This window comes from Canis lupus, chromosome 12 (assembly GCF_003254725.2).
Source record: "Canis lupus dingo isolate Sandy chromosome 12, ASM325472v2, whole genome shotgun sequence".
In the NCBI taxonomy this organism is placed as follows: Eukaryota; Metazoa; Chordata; class Mammalia; order Carnivora; family Canidae; genus Canis; species Canis lupus.
Window position 1 is genome coordinate 40,939,599 of NC_064254.1, and position 14,447 is coordinate 40,954,045.

The 14,447-nt window shown below is 37.0% G+C and overlaps 2 long non-coding RNA genes across 9 annotated transcripts in view; one reads left to right on the forward strand and one right to left on the reverse strand.

Moving 5' to 3' along the window:
• The window catches only part of LOC112658636 (uncharacterized), a 52,849-nt gene that overhangs the window by 5,432 nt on the left and 32,970 nt on the right, over nt 1-14,447 (reverse strand). For all 5 annotated transcript variants that reach the window (XR_007401246.1, XR_004804232.2, XR_003135843.3 and 2 more), the window contains 4 exons: nt 12,004-12,038; nt 6,264-6,337; nt 2,686-2,769; nt 605-660 (listed from right to left, as the gene is read on the reverse strand). This is a non-coding gene — a long non-coding RNA (uncharacterized LOC112658636). The remainder of the gene's footprint in view (nt 1-604; nt 661-2,685; nt 2,770-6,263; nt 6,338-12,003; nt 12,039-14,447) is intronic.
• LOC125752239 (uncharacterized) overlaps nt 1,879-14,447 on the forward strand; it is a 49,402-nt gene continuing 36,833 nt past the window's right edge. For 3 of the 4 annotated variants that reach the window (XR_007401242.1, XR_007401244.1, XR_007401243.1), the window contains exon 1: nt 1,879-2,018. This is a non-coding gene — a long non-coding RNA (uncharacterized LOC125752239). Of the gene's footprint in view, nt 2,019-2,094; nt 2,282-14,447 lie in introns of those variants that run through there. The other variant, XR_007401245.1, reaches the window with a different exon arrangement.

Here is a 14,447-nt window from a genome sequence, read left to right on the forward strand (position 1 = left end):
TTTGGGGAATGTCCTTTCCCTCAGTTTCAAGAGCTTCTCATGTTCCCTCAACAGGCACATTTGCCCATCCCTTCCCCACACAAATATATACACACTCCCCAGCATGATCTTTTCAATAAGCTCAGGCTTCTGAAAGAGAAGGGAGGGAAGAAACCCTTCTCCAGGGAAGGAAGGTTACCTTAACACCATAGTTCTCAAATGCATGGGGTCCTAGCCTGTAGCATCTCCGTTAAAGTTAGGTTTATGGTTTGAAATGCCAATCCCTGAACTCCTCCCTGGCCTTGTTGCATTAGAAACCCTCGGAGCAGGGCCCAGCATGCTGTGTTGTGACCGCTGCTGGAGCCTTAAAGCAATTCTAGGCTCTCTGCTTAGACCCCCAACAACCACCCAGAAGCAAAAGATCTTCAAGTCCTGGTTACCTCCTTTATATGGGGGAGGAAAAGAAGAGAGGTAAAAACAAAACACCTCTCATTGTTTCCCATGCTTCTACAGCAATAAAATAACAAAATAAATACCTTAATTATCTCTCCCCTTTTATAAAGCACAATGTAAAGCCTGGATTGACAAAGAATGAAGGAAACCTGAGAACTCATCAGATCCTCACCTCTCCAACAATCTTCACCCCCACCTTCCAGGTTTAAAAATTCAGGAGGCTTTATCCTGAAAAAAAAAAAAGCATGCTGAGAAATAAAGGTCAAGTGTTCAGACTAGGCTGTTCCACATCTCCATGGAATGTAGAAACGTGTGAACACCCTCAGAATTTCAATTGGGTCTCCTTTTGCAAGGATTTTTATACTAACCAAGGTGGAAACAGTAATAAAGAATTCCGTACCCTCCCCCAATATATTATACCCGATAATGATAATTTTTATTGCATCATCTTATTTCAACTTTCTTGTAAGGCTTGATTCATGCAAAAGTGGAGAGTCATTCTCGTTCTTAAGCCCAATTAAATCACCATTTCCTGATTCATCCTCCTGCTGCCCCAGATACTTCCAACACATTTCAGACCTGAAATTTTCTGAACTGCTTCTTTTCCAAGTCATTTTAAGAACCTAGCATTAAAACATAATTACATGACTGAAAATACTTTTGAAGCCTGCTCAGTGAGACTTGTTTTAATAGTGAGGTTTCCGAATTGCATGCCTCAGAGGACGATTTCCTGAGCTGTGTATAACTCGAGAGCATCTCTCTGAGCCCATTAGTCACCTTACAAAATTACATGAACTCTTTCAGGCCTCCCGGGGTAGCAATGATTTAGCAATAAATGAATGGATTATGCTTCATACAGTCATATTTTAAAACAGCTTTTATTAACAACCAAGACTGTTATTTTTTGGCTTACAAGATTATAGTCACGGTTTTTACTATAAAATACGAGATTCACTTTTTATAGAATCAAAAAAAAAAAAGTTAAAAGCCAAATGGAGAATTGGTCTCTACGTTTTACTTGAGGAAATCCAGGCCAGAGATCAATTCAGACCTTGCTCAAGGTCACATAGCCCGATTTCTGTGCAGCAGGAATTGGATGCACGCTTTCCTCCAACTGCCAATCCTCATTTCAGCCAATTCTTAATTTTCCACTAACCAAAAAGCCAGCCCATTACCTTCCAGCACACGACTGTCACCTAGTGGTGCTAACGGTCATTGCTGCTTATGCTTACTCCAAAACAAGGAAGGAAATAAGAATTATCTTTAAAATTTGAGAGTCTTCTTCTGTCAGGTGCTTTATTTATGTTATCTTAGTTAATAGTTTTAATACTATGAACTAGACATTTTTATCGATGAAGAAACGAGATGTGGTTGAGGAAATATACGCAAGTTCACATAGACTTGCTCCCAGTAGCAGCATCATGAACACTCTTCTCTGGGGTGAGTCCCTGTCCTGTAACTTTGACCCGCACAAGGCTGGCTTCTCTTGGCTCTCAGCAGTCCTCTCTGACCTGTACGCTTATTCCCCGGCTGCAATGATTGGCTCAGGGAGGCCAGTGAGACCCACTGACCTTTTCCTGGAGCAGGTAAGCAAGAGGCATGTGCTGTTTTCCACTCACATAGTTTCCTATTTTTTTTCATCCTAAATATCTGCTTCTCAAGAACAACCGGGAAGTCTAGATCTGAAGTAATTAGTTCTTTCATGAAAACAGGAGCGAATAGAGCTTTGGGGCTTGTGAGGGAGTCTCACCATCTGTGCAGGATTCCGGTGTCATTATGGCTTAAAGGAATATCGGGGTTTTTGTCAAACAGGACATAGTCCCTTGAGAATATCATTCATTTATTTAAGGTAAGGTCAAGACATATAAATGCCTTGGGAAAGGTAGCCCTACAAATCAATATTTTAAAAAATGTTAGTAATTTATTTTTGGATGATAGAAGAATTTAACTCTTTTTCTTATAATTATTATTTCATCTCTTAAAATTACATACCTCATTCTAAATTATATAATCTCTTTATTAAATTTCAGGTAAGAAATGTACTACATGCAATTTTTCTAAATCAGAGAACTTCTTGGGAGGTGAATTATTTACAATTTCAGTGGTAAAGTAAATAATTTGATCCCAAAAGGCAACACCATGCTTATAATTTGCTTTCCCAATGTTACTATCAACTTTTGGAGACACTTTGCTGATTAGTTTGAGGGTTGGTGGCCTGGTGATGGCTGCCCTAAGCAATGTTCAAATGCTTACCACAAAACTATCCAGTGAAGATGTTTTGGCTGCAGCAAAGGGAAGTTTTGTCTTTTTGCTCTTTATTATTTCAGGCCACTGTATCTGTGGGAAAAATACATTTTGCAAGTAATATATGGAGTTATGAATAAACACTGCAGGTAAGTGCTACTACTTTTACTGAGTCATTTTAGTGATGTTTTGAAATTCTTTTTAAAGTTGTTGACTAGAAGGCATCTGTGTGGCTCACTTTGGCTCAGGGCATGATCTCAGGGTCATGGGATCAAGCTCTGGGTTGGGATCCTTGTTCGGTGGAGAGCCTACTTCTCCCTCCCTCTGCCCTTCCCCCACACTTGCTCTCTCTCTCTCTCTCTCTCTCAAATAAATAAATAAATCTTAAGAAAATAAAAATAATAGGGATGTCTGGGTGGCTCAGTGGCTGAGCATCTGCCTTTGGCTCAGGGAGTGATCCCAGAGTAACGGGATCCAGTCCTGTGTCGGGCTCTCCAGGGAGCCTGCTTCTCCCTCTGCCTGTGTCTCTGCCTCTCTCTGTGTGTGGCTCTTGTGAATAAATAAATTAAATACTTAAAAATAATAAAAATAATAAATAAAATTATTGACCAAGATAGCTTCCAGAGGATCCCTGGGTGGCGCAGCGGTTTAGCGCCTGCCTTTGGCCCAGGGCGCGATCCTGGCGACCCGGGATCGAATCCCACGTCAGGCTCCCGGTGCATGGAGCCTGCTTCTCCCTCTGCCTGTGTCTCTGCCTCTCTCTCTCTGTGTGACTATAATAAATAAATTAAAAAAAAAAAAAAAAGATAGCTTCCGGATTGCTGCCTCCTCCCCTCTCACACCTTCCTTGATTGTCACACTCTTCTCTGAGGAGTTTCAGAAGCAACTAGAAGAGAGGTCAGGTAGGGGTCAATCTACCATCACCACCACTCACTCCCACCCTCAGCTCCTATTCGAAAAGAGCAACTTTGCTCAGAGCTCTTTTTTAATGTATTGGGATTCCTTGATTTTCTTTCACTCATTTAACCCATTATCTCTTGAAGATCCAACTATTTTTCAGGCATGATGTTAAGGTATTGTGGTATTCCCTGGACAAGAAAGTCAAACTGTCCTACCTTTATGTTCTAGTGGGGAACAGACTATACACAAATACACAAGAGACTAGACAATACCAGTGGAATAGAGTATTGTAAAGGGCCACTGAAGGGTCAGGCATCATTAGAAAAGATGCTGAGGAAATGCCTTACTTAGAAAGTGATATTTGAGTGATGTATTTGAGCCATTAGAAGGTTGTAAACAGGTTTGATACTATCCAGTTTTTTATAAATTGTTTTGGTGTGTTTGGTGAAAGGAGGCAGGAGAGAATAACAAGAGGGCCAGTGCGAGGCAACTGGGATCATCCCAGCAAGCAACCATTTGGCTAGGATTAAAATAACAGGACACTTACCATTAAGATAGCAGAGAGAAATAGACACACTGGGCATATTTTGGAGCCTGACAGAACTTGCTGTTGGTTTGCATATGATAGACGAAGTAAAGAAAGAAATCAAAGATGACTCCTAGGTTTTTTGATTTTGAGCAGTTGGATGAAAGGTGATGCCTTTTTACTAAGGTAGGAAAGACAGAGAAGAGAAATCAGTGTGACTTGAAAATGTAAAAATAAGTTTTGTTTTGGATAGTTCTGATTTAAAATGCCTCTTAAATACTCAAGCTGCGATGCAAAGTAAGGAGTTTAATGTGGAGTCAGAAACTCAGAGGAGGCCCTAGAGATCTAATTTTGAAAGTCAAAGATGTAAAGCACTGGGGTGAAAGAAAGTGCCAGGAAGTGACCCAAGACCATGTTCTAAGCACTAAACAATTAAGTTTGAGCAGAAGGGGAAAAAGCAAGATAGAAAACCTGGAAAAGGGAATTGATTTTGCTGCAAAACAAACTTCCACATTCCCCGAAAGATGAAAGAAATCTGAAACAAATCAATGGATATTCCCAGGATTAAGCCTCAAGAGTCCTTCAAAATTCCTTTGGGGAGAAGCTGGAAATCTTGACCAGTGATTCAGGAAAATTCAATGAATTCTGCTGCCTTAAAAAAGCCCCAAAATACCATAATTGGTAATTTAGGGAGAACAATCCCATTCCCTAAATGCTCTATTCCAGGGGGACAATGCCCTAATCTTGGGTGCCACAGTTATGATTTTATTGTGGGTTTTTAAAGATTTTATTTATTTATTTGAGAGAGAGAGCACAAGTGGAAGGGGAGAGGCAGAGGGAGAGGGAGAAACAGACCGTTATCTGAACCCTGCCATGAGAGGGAGCCTGATGTGGGCTGGGCTGATCCCAAGACCCAGAGATCATGTCCTGAGCAGAAGGCAGACTTAACTGGCTGAGCCACCCAGGATCCCCACAGCTCTACTGTCTATATTCACAAGATTATTGTTCCCCAAAGTGCCCCATATCTGGGTGGCTAGATCAGAAGGTGCCAGTTTCAACTACTCTTCCAAATCTACTCCTCTTCCATGCCAAACTAGGATTTCTATATTGAGCACAGATTACCCATCCAGAAGAGGCTACAGTGACTTCCCCTTCAAGGAGTCCTCTCAAATTTCCTGGCAGATAAGCTCAGTTAGAACCAGTGAGTTCTAAGATAAAGTTTAATAATGTTGAATCACAATGGGGAAAGAATGGACTTTTCCACTCTTTTGTTCCCAGGAAGTTCTTTGGACCAAAGAAATTTACAAATATGCAAAACTTCCCCAGACATTAGATTGCATCCTAAGAGGTATTGGAAAGGGCAGACTTGGTCAAGCCACACAGGATCTTATTGCACCCTTTCCTTTTGTCAGGGGGAACCTTCTTTCTTAGTACAGTTGATCCTCAATATTCACAGATTTTGATTTGTGAATTGCATACTCAATAAAATTTACTTGTAACCCTAAAATCAGCATTCCTGGGAATTTCATTAGCCTTCATGGATATGCATAGAGCAGTAAAAAAAAATTGAGTTGGCCTATGCACACATTTCCTGCCGAGGCCAAGCAGAATGACACTCTGCCTTCTTGTTTCAGCTCTTTTATTATAAGGAAATATCCTTTGTACGGTATGTTAGTGCCATATTTTTCACATTTTTGTGTATTTCTTGGTGATTTCCCTTTTTGTTGCTGGTTTAAATGCCCCCCAGCAATAGTGCTAAAATTCTGTGTAGTGTACCTAAGCACAAGAAGCCTGTGCTGTGTCTTACAGAGAAAATAGGCATGTTAGATAAGCTTCATTCAGGCACAAGTTAAAGTGCTTTGGCCACGAGTTGAATGTTAATGAATCAACAGTATATATTAAATATGTTGTTTTAAATAGAAACACATAAAAGAAGGATATGTCTCGATCAGTTAACAAGAACGTTGTACCTCAGAGGCTCTTAGGAACCTAATCCTGAATTTGCCATTGAAGCAATGTTTCAGTATTCACTAATTCAGTGTTTGTGGTGACTTTTTGTAGTGACTTGATAGAACACAAGTAGCATGAATCATGAGAATCAACTGTATTTACATTATCAAAGGGACAACAGTCAAGTGATTTTCCTAAGGAAGACACCTACCTCCAGGTGACCAAGGTGTCCATCTAATACAAGCCAAAAAGTGCCTGGCAATCTTTAAATGGCAGATGCTCTTCCTTTTAAAAAGGTAAAATCAAAACAACAACAACAACATACAAAAATCAAACAAAATAAACATTTAAAGCATTGTTTAACCAGTACCCCACCCACACAGCTCCCTCAAATATATACAAATATGTATGCATGTATATATGTGTGTATATGTATGTGTATATATATATAACCAAATATATATGTGTATATATGTATACACACACATATGAGGGGGGTGAAAAAGACTAAACACCAATTCTAGAGTAAAGTTGATATTAATGAAAGCATTTGGAGTAAGATGATATAAAGTTTAGTGAAATATGCTCAAACAAGAAAATTGCACAGATACAGTTATTTTGATACTATATGTATTAGGAGTTAGAATAGGGGCACCTGGGTGGCTCATTCAGTTATGCATCTGGCATTGGCTCACGTCATGGAACCAGGGTCCTGGGAGTGAGCCCCCCATAGGGCTCCCTGCTCAGCAGAGAGTCTGCCTCTCCCTCTCCATCTGCCCCTCCTCTGCTCATGCTCTCTCTTGGTCTCTCTCTCAAATAAATAAAATCTTTTTGTTAAAAAGGTATTAGAATTGAACAGCACTCAGATATTAATATATTACTTCACTCTTACTGCACACAATTATGTGAAATACTTTTCTCAGAATGAGATAAAGAAAAGTTCACATTTTCCGTTTCTTCTTTGGAGTATCAGTAGGGGATTTTTAAATAATGGTACAAACACACAATAAATTATTATATAACTATTCACAGCCATATTTTAGAATACTTAATATGGGACAATACTGATCTGTGAATCTACAGAATTGTGCACATAGCATGATTACAAGTTTTTAAAAATTATAGAAATGCTACAAATACAATGAGAAAACAATATTACAATATTTGAAGTTGTAAACTTCAACTATGATATTAAAGGTAGCTTTATTTTCTTTGTACTGTTCTGTATTTTCTACATTTTCTATAATAAGGATATTACCTTATATAATAAAAACTTATTAATTATGATTTCTATACTTTACCACAGCTTTTATTGTTCAAACCAAAATAATATTCACTTTTGTTTTTATATTAAAAAAGCTACATTTTTATCCCTTAACATCTCAAATAATTAACATTTTTTTAAGCTTTCCAAAATGTGAATGAAATGCAACAAGTTCTGGTCAGGTCTCCCTTCTTCCAATAATAAATGGCAACGTGAACAAGCCTGTGCAGATAATACAAAAGCTCTTTCAGGTTTGGAAATGCGATGCAATTTTCACGCAGAAAATATATCTTTCCAATGCTGAATGCCAAATAAGCCCGTCTTCCTGGTGTACCTTCCATCCAGCAGGCAGAAGGAAGAGGCTATCAAGTTTCTAAGTGACAGGGGAACTCTGGGAATAACTTGCAAAATAGATAACCTTTTTAGCGTATATCATAAATCATGCTATAAATTGAAAGAAATGAAAAATAAGCAAATATCTTTAGAGAAAATGGTCTTAGACCCAGTGGCATGAAGATAGATACAGGTACCCAGTTACATAACATCTCAGTACCTAGAGCACACCCAGCAGCAAACTGCCTTCAGCAGTTGAATGACTGATGTAAATAGGCTAAACGGTGTTATTTTTATTGGTGCATGTTTTGGATCTGTTTGGAACTCACAATCAAGCCTTATGTAGAGCATTAAACAGAACTGGTTGTGAATATTAGGCTCTTATTTTTATAGTAATCATTAAATCTATTAATTTGTAATGGATATTTGGTATTCATCTCTTAAACTATATATTTTAAGATGCTCTAGGTTCATTCTGAATTTTTTAAAATAAGTATGGGTTAGTTTTCTCTTGCTCTTCATTTATTAAAAAAAACAATTCCTCTAAGAGTTGTAAATTCATCAATTCTTGGCCATGGACTTTTATTTTCCTTCTGCTTTACTCTCTGTTTTTGTTTTCTCTCTCTCTCTCTCTCTCTCTCTCTTGTATTTTTTTTTATTGGAGTCCGATTTGCCAACATATAGTATAACACCCAGTGCTCATCCTGTCAAGTGCCCCCTTCAGTAGAGTATAACTCAGCCATTAGAAACAACCACCATTTGTTTTTGTTTTCTTTGATGGTCTCCTTGTGTCATGCTGGTTTTCCCCTTCAGGGCTGGTTAAGGCTGAGGGACATCCCTGAGAAAACTCTGACTCACCAAGCCTCTCCTACTCTGCAGAGTTACAAAAGGCATATGACTGGCTACCTGACTATGAGGACAGATGTAATGTGAAACTTTGAGGAGCTACTTGGCAGTACCAGCAGCAACTTGAACTGAGATCATAAGGCCAGAGAACATAGAAACATCATGCAGCTTCAGGCTGTGACCAGAGAGACCTAGCCGTAACATGGCTCTTTCTGTCTTCCACAGTCCAAGGCTTTATCTAAGATCCAGAATCAAGGGTAAAAGAATAGGTATCACTGAACTGGATCAATTCTTTCCCCCTCCTATTCATTTTCTAGCTCTTTTGGAAAAGGTGATTCTCTTCCAGAGCTCTCTTTCATGAGTGTATAGCCATAGCAATAAGTCTCCCGGTAGGAAGTAGGCTGACCTTGTGGGATATATTGGTTGGGTGATAAACACCAGCCTGTGTCCCGATTTCTAGGGTGCTAGATGGAGGAGAGGAGACCCATGCATTCATTAACAAGCCTAATTCCTCCTTGTATCCAGCCTATGGCTACCAGTCTGGAGTAATTTTCCTGGACAACTGAGAATAGTAGTACTTAAAATCTCAGCTTGGCAGAAGACAACTGCTCAGTAAGGCACTATATGTGCTAAATGTTCAGCTTCACTTGGAAAAAACTTTCATAAACTTATATAAATATCCATGTGGACCTAAGTTTCTTCAAAGTTAAAGACTGACGTCTAAAGTTTTTTTCCTTTTCATTATATTTTTTAACTTTCTGGTATTTGTTCCTGACATGTAACTATGAGTTTTTAGGGTTACCCTAAAAAAAATCTGTTTAGATTTCAAATACTAGCACAATAATGCCACTTGCTTTATTAAGTCTTGGGCATTTTAACCTCACAGCAAAAAGTGGTGGAGAACCATCAGGTTTACCACAATGACATGCAGTCTCTGCTGAGGTGACAAGTATGCCTTTTTATACTTGAAGAGTCCTCTACTATGCAGGTTTTAGGAACAGTGGAAAGTGAAAAGTCATGGTAACCATTTTGAAGGAATGAAGTAATATAGTTTAAAAGATGGCCTAAGGAAAGAAATATATTTTAAAATGTGGGGTTACTGCAGGGCTTTGCTGAATGCCAGGAGTTTTGGAACCAGCAAACCATTTTTAGTTCTGTGTAAGACATGCTCTGGGAACAACACAGACATTTTGTCGGGAAGCTACAGGACAGTTTGATTAACTTTCTTTTCTAGGACAAAAGGCTACCATTTAACACAAAATCCTCAGGAGCCTCCTCAAAATTGAATGATTCTGGTGGTGATATTTATTCCATTTGAATTCCATTTGAGTTTATTGATTCCTTCATCTGGGAAATAAACAATCAAGAAGAAACAGGGGGTGGTTGTAAAGGCAGTAACCCAGGTCTTCCAGGTCCTTGCTATAAATCATAGGAAGGGATATGGTCTAAATTGCTCCCATTTGTAAATGCTTCTAGACTGTTTCTTATGTGAAAAATTATTTATCTTCTAACTCCTTTTTCTGTCTTTCATTAAGCTACGACAGCCTAGTGGGTAGCAATAAAGAAAATTGTACTAAACAATTGGAAAAAATTTTCCAGGGAGACTAGCTAAATGAAAATATGTTGGGTTTTGCAATCAGTGTGAGCTGAGAATGGTGTTCTTATTATCTGCAAGGTGGTCTTTTGGACTATGCAGACTGGAATGCCAGCCCTTGCTGGGAACCCATAGCTGTAGGGAAGACAGCTGTGATTAATGATTCACAGCACCCCAGGTATATAGAACAAGAAGTTCACTTGCATTTCCGTTTACAAAACAAAATATATCTGGCAATAAATAATGCCTTCAACCTTGATTTTTTTCCCCAGACTAATCCAATTCATTAATCAAACTAAGCCATTATTCTAAACCCCAAGGCTTAATATGCTACAAAAAAGTTCCCAGTTACAGTGAGGGAAGATTGATTTGTGGTTGAGGTGGAGAAAAGATAGTCTTTTGCTCTTTATTTCTCCAAAGTTTGCTGCTTAGAACATATATATAAAATTTATAATTTAAAACTTTCAGTTTCTTGAGCTAATAACACCTGATTGTTATTCAAATAGATACTGATATGCAGAGGCCCCTACTCTGATCTAAATGCTGGTGTCCCCTCTCCCCAAATTCGTACTTAAAAACCCTAACCCTTAAGGTTATCAGGAGGTGAGACCTTTGGGTGATTAGGTCATCCTTAGGTCACGAGAGCTCTACTCTCAGGATAGGATTGGTGCCCTTATTAAAGGGGCTCCAGAGAGATCCCTCACTTCCTTCTATTATGTTAGGAAACAAAGAGAAGTCTGCATCCCAGACAAAGACTCTCACTCAACCATGCTAGTACCTGACCTGGGACTTCCAGTCCCCAGAACTCTGAGAAATAAATTTTAGTTGTTTATAAGCCACCCAGTCAATGATATTTTCTTATAATAGCCTGAACAGATTAAGACAGCCAGAGAAACTGTAGAGAAAGCCAGTGTTTCCATTTATAAGCTTGTGAAGACTGATGAGGGATGTGGGAGCCCACCTGAGAATATAACAGCCTAACATAGGGCACATGAGAACTCTCACTCTGGCTGAAGTGAAAAGGACTCTGAAATCTTCATATTTTCTTGGCTGAATCAAATGTTGTAGACTGTTGCCATCGTGTTACATATTTTTACTCTCTTCAAAATTTTAATCTCCTTCCTTTACCCTAGAAACTGTTCCTTGTGGTATAAGAAATTTGTAATAACCAGATTGTTTTAAGAATCATTAAATTTAGCAACATAGACAATCTTAAGTATTTTTGTAACTCTCAGTCCAGTAATTCTACTTCTAGTAATCTGTACTAAGAAACTAAACAAACATAAAGTTAAATAAATTTGTGTGTGTAGGCATGTTCATCTCAAGATGTTTATCACAGCATTCTATATTATACAAAAAAATTAAATAAATGATAGAGAAATTTTTAAATTTTCAAATCAGTTTTTAAATAAGATTTTAAAACCTAGGTGCTAGAATTTTAAATCTTTCAAAAATTATGTTTTAGAAGCTACTTAGAAAAGCTTGGCTCTTTTAGCTGTAAAAATCCATAATGTAAAACTGTATGTTATAAAATTAACTATGTGAATCTCAATATATTGGTAATATATTTGCAAATAGTATGTATTTTTTTAAAAATCAGAGGAATTATACTAGAGTGTTAAACTCAATTATCTCTGAGTAGTAAGATTCTGAATAATTTAAAATTTGTTCTTTTCACTATTTTGTAAGTTTTGTCTTTTATTTATTGATAATCAAAAAAGTATATAAAATAAATTAAGCCCATGAGTACAATCATAGAATGTCAATGCTTTTTACATAATTTTCAACACTTCATGTAGTCTACTATTTACAAAACTATGTTAAGGTTTCCCTTTTTTGTTGTTCTTTTACTAAGAGAGAAGCTTAACTGTTTCCTGGCTTTCAATTTTCCTAGTGTAGTTCCAGGTTTCTTACCTGGAATGGAGTTTGAGAGTAATATATCACCATCCCTGGATTTAAATGAGACATCAAAAATAAATAAATAAATTAATTAGTTAGTTAATTAATTAATTAATTTAAAAAACCATATCACTGGAGTTAAGAAACTAAGACACATTTAAAAATGATTACATCTTAGCAAGTTAGGAATAGAGTGGAACTTCCTCAACTTGATAATAATAACCACAAAAAACCTTCAGCTAACATGATACTTAATTGCAACAATCTAGAAGCTTTCCTGCTAAGATCAAGAACAAAACAAAGTTAGGATGTAGATGGAGCTGGAGATTATTATGCTAAGTGAAATAATTCATTAACAGAAAGACAAATACCATGTGATTTCATTCATATGTGGAATTTAAGAAACAAAACAGATGAGCAAAGGGGAAAAAAAGAGAGAGAGGCAAACCAAGAAACAGACTCTTAACTATAGAGAACAAACAGGGTTACCAGAAGAGAGAAGGTGGGGGATGGGTGAAATAGGTGATGGGAATTAAGAGGAGCACTTGTTTTGATGAGCACTGGATGTTGTATAGAAGTGTTGAATCACTAAATTGTACACCTGAATCTAATATTACACTGTATGCTAATTAGAATTTAAATAAAAATTTTAAAAAAACATATAAGAGAAGGATGTCCTCTGTCACCAGTCCTTTTATTTTTTCCTGCAAATACATATATAACATCTTTATTCATCAGTCAATGGGCAGATAGGTTCTTTCCATAGTTGGGCTATTGTTGATGATGCTCCTATAAACATCGGGGTGCATGTAACCCTTTGAATTTGTATTTTTATATCCTTTCACGACTCCTTTTCAGCATTATACTGGAAGTCCTTGATAATGTAAGAAGACAAGCAAAGGAAATAAAAGATACACAGTTTGGAAAAAAGAAATGAAACTGTCTTTTTAATAAAAAGATTGCCTATGTAAAAAAAAAAAAGAATCAACAAAAAAAACACTCCTCCAACTAATAGAAAATTATAGCAGTTTGCAGGATACAAGGTTAATATACAAAAGTAAATCACTTTCCTATATACCAGTGATGAACAAATAGAATTTGAAATAAAAAACACAATGCCATTTACATTAGCACCCCCCAAAATGAAATACTTAGGTATAAATCCAAAAAAAAAAAAAAAAAGCAAGATCTATAGGAGGAAAACTATAAAACTCTGATGAAAGAAATAAAAGAATTAATAGAAAGATAGTCCATTTTTCATGGACAAAAAGATTCAAATTTGTCCAGATGTCAGTTCTTCCCAATTTTGAAGTTGGGAATTCGATACACCCCTAACTGAAATCCCAGAAAATTTTTTTGTGGATATCGACAAATTGATTTTAAGGTTTATATATAGAGAGATAAGACTGAGAATAAATAGCCAACACAATATTGGAGGAGAAGAACAAAGTGGAAAGACTGACACTACCCAATTCCAAAATTTACTAAAAAGCTACCATAATCAAATGTGGTATTAGCAAAAGTCTAGACAAACCTATCATGAAACACAATAGAGGGCCCAGAAATAGACCCACACAAATATTGTCAACTGGTCTTTGATAAGGAGCAAAGGCAATAGAATAGAGAAAAATAGTCTTTTCAACAAATGGTGCTGCAACAACTGTACATGCACATCTGAAAACTTGGATCTAGATACAGACTTCTAGCCTTCACAAAAATTAACTCAAAATGGGTCATAGACCTCAATGTAAAACACAGAGGTATAAAACACCTAGCATGAAACAGAAGAAAATCTAGATGACCTTGGATTTGGTGAGGATTTTTTAGTTACAACACCATGAAAGAAATAATGGATAAGGTGGACTTCACTAAAATTTCAAACTTCTACTCTGTAAAAGACACTTCTACTCTGCAAAAGAATGAGAAGACAAGCTACAGATTGGAAGTAAATATTTGCAAAATATATATTTGATAAAGAACTGTTACCTAAAAATATAAAGTTAATTCTTAAAACTTAATAAGAAAATGAACAACCCAATGTTTTAAATGGCCAACTTTTAAATGATAGCTATTACCAAGGAAGATATACAGGTGACAGATAAGCAAGGAAAAGATAGTCAACATTATGTCATTAAGGAATTGCAAATTCAAACAGCAATGAGATACCACTACACACCTATTAGAATGGCCAAAATCCAAAACACTGACAACACCAACATGTGGAACACTAGGAACTCATTCATTGGTAGGGGGAATGCAAAATGATACAGCCACTTCAGAAGACAGCTTGGTAATTTTTTACAAATGAGTTGAAAACATATTCTCACAAAAGCTTGCACACAAATGTGTATAACCACTTTTATTCATAATTGCCAAAACTTGGAAGCAACTAAGGTGTTCTTCAGTAGGTGAACTGGATAAATAAACAGCAGTTTATTTGCTAGTACTTTGCTAAGGAT